Here is a 2,313-nt window from a genome sequence, read left to right on the forward strand (position 1 = left end):
TCCAGGATCCTGTTTCTTCTGAGGTAATGTCTGCCTTATCAAGTTATTCAGTTCATTAGTGAGCAAGGGGGGTTTATCCTCCCAAGTCTCATTACCAAATAACTTGTCAATTAGCTTCATGATTGCTCCAAGGTACTTAGCAACTTGCTCTTCAGCAATATCCTCATCCTCTTCAGAGGAAGAATACTCATCAGAGCTCATGAATGGCAGAAGAAAGTTTAATGGAATCTCTATGGTCTCTGTATGAGCCTCAGATTCCTTTGATTCCTCAAAGGGGAACTCCCTTTTGTCCAGAGGACGTCCCATGAGATCTTTCTCACTGGGACTCATGTCCTCCTCACTCTCTCCCAGTTCGGCCACGTTGATCATGGTTATGGCCTTGCACTCTCTCTTGGGATTTTCTTCTGTATTGCTTAGGAGAGTGCTAAGAGGAGTTTCAGTAATTCTTTTACTCAGCTGACCCACTTGTGCCTCCAAATTTCTAATGGAGGACCTTGCTTCAGTCATGAAACTGAGAGTGGTCTTAGATAGATCAGAGACTACAGTTACTAAGTCAGAGTTGCTCTGCTTAGAATTCTCTGTCTGTTTCTGAGAAGATGATGGGAAAGGTTTGTTATTGCCAAACCGTGCTCTCCCACCATTATTATTATTGAAGCCTTGATTGGGCTTCTGTTGATCCTTCCATGAGATATTAGGATGACTCCTCCATGAAGGATTGTAAGTATTTCCATAGGAATCTCCCATGTAATTCACTTCTTCCATTCCAGGATTCTCAGGATCATAAGCTTCTTCTTCAGAAGAAGCTTCTTTAGCACTGCCGGATGCAGCTTGCATTCCAGACAGACTCTGAGAAATCATATTGACTTGCTGAGTCAATATTTTATTCTGAGCCAATACGGCATTCAGAGTGTCAATCTCAAGAACTCCTTTCTTCTGAGTTGTCCCATTATTCACAGGATTCCTTTCAGAAGTGTACATGAATTGGTTATTTGCAACCATTTCAATGAGTTCCTGGGCTTCTTCAGGCATCTTCTTCAGATAAAAAGATCTACCAGTAGAGTTGTCCAATGACATCTTGGACAGTTCAGACAGACCATCATAGAATATGCATATGATTCTCCATTCTGAAAGCATGCCAGAAGGACACCTTTTAATCAATTGCTTGTATCTTTCCCAAGCTTCATAGAGGGATTCGCCTTCCTTCTGTCTGAAGGTCTAGACTTCCATTCTAAGCTTGCTCAATTTTTGAGGTGGAAAGAACTTTGCCAAGAAGGCATTGACCAGCTTTTTCCAAGAGTTCAGGCTTTCTTTAGGTTGTGAGTCCAACCATGTCCTAGCTCTGACTCTTACAGCAAAAGGGAAAAGCATAAGTCTGTAGACCTCAGGGTCAACCCCATGGGTTTTGACAGTGTCACAAATTTGCAAGAATTCAGCTAAAAACTGATGAGAATCTTCCAATGGAAGTCCATGATACTTGCAATTCTGCTGCATTAGAGAAACTAATTGAGGCTTAAGCTCAAAGTTGTTTTCTCCAATTGCAGGAATTGAGATGCTCTTTCCACAAAAGTCAGAAGAGGGTGCAATGAAGTCACCAAGCATCTTTCTTGTATTGTTGGCATTGTTGTTATTTTTGGCTGCCATGTCTTCTTCTTTTTCAAAAATTTCTGTTAGGTCCTCTCCAGAGAGTTGTGCTTTAGCTTCTCTTAGCTTCCTCTTCAAGTTCCTTTCAGGTTCAGGACCAGCTTCAACAAGAATGCCTTTGTCTTTCTTCCTGCTCATAAGAAAGAGAAGAGAACAAGAAAGTATGGAATCCTCTATGTCACAGTATAGAGATTCCTTGAGGTGTCAGAGGAAAATAAGAATAGAAGGATGAGATAGATAGAGAAGAATTCGAACATTTAAAGAAGGAGAGAGTCTGAATTGCTAATAGAGGAGAGGGATCAATGATTAAATAGAAGAGGGTGAGGAGGTGGAAGAATTTTCAAAAACAAAATTAAAAAAAATTTTAAATTAATTAAAAGAAATTTTGAAAAAGTGGTTGATGGTTTTCGAAAGTTAAAAGTGAGAAAGTGGTTAAGTGATTTTGAAAAAGATTTTGAAATAAGCAATCAAAAAGATATGATTGAAGATGATTTTGAAAAAGGTGTGATTGAGAAGATATGATTGAAAAACAATTTAAAAAGTTTGATTTTTAAAATTAATGACTTTGCTAATAAGAAATTTAAAAGATATGATCCTAAAATTCAAATATTGAACCTTTCTTAACAAGGAAGTAACAAACTTGAAATTTTTGAATCAACTCATTAATTGTTA

General features: G+C 38.3%; 1 non-coding gene across 1 annotated transcript; it reads left to right on the top strand.

Moving 5' to 3' along the window:
- Positions 1 to 1,132: 1,132 nt before the first annotated feature.
- On the top strand, positions 1,133 to 1,236 carry LOC148574932 (small nucleolar RNA R71). Its single transcript, XR_015906680.1, has one exon. It is a non-coding gene; the product is annotated as a small nucleolar RNA R71 (small nucleolar RNA).
- The last annotated feature ends 1,077 nt before the right edge of the window (positions 1,237 to 2,313 follow it).

Source organism: Arachis ipaensis, chromosome B2, assembly GCF_059453495.1.
Source record: "Arachis ipaensis isolate K30076 ecotype BB chromosome B2, ASM5945349v1, whole genome shotgun sequence".
NCBI classification, from domain to species: Eukaryota; Viridiplantae; Streptophyta; class Magnoliopsida; order Fabales; family Fabaceae; genus Arachis; species Arachis ipaensis.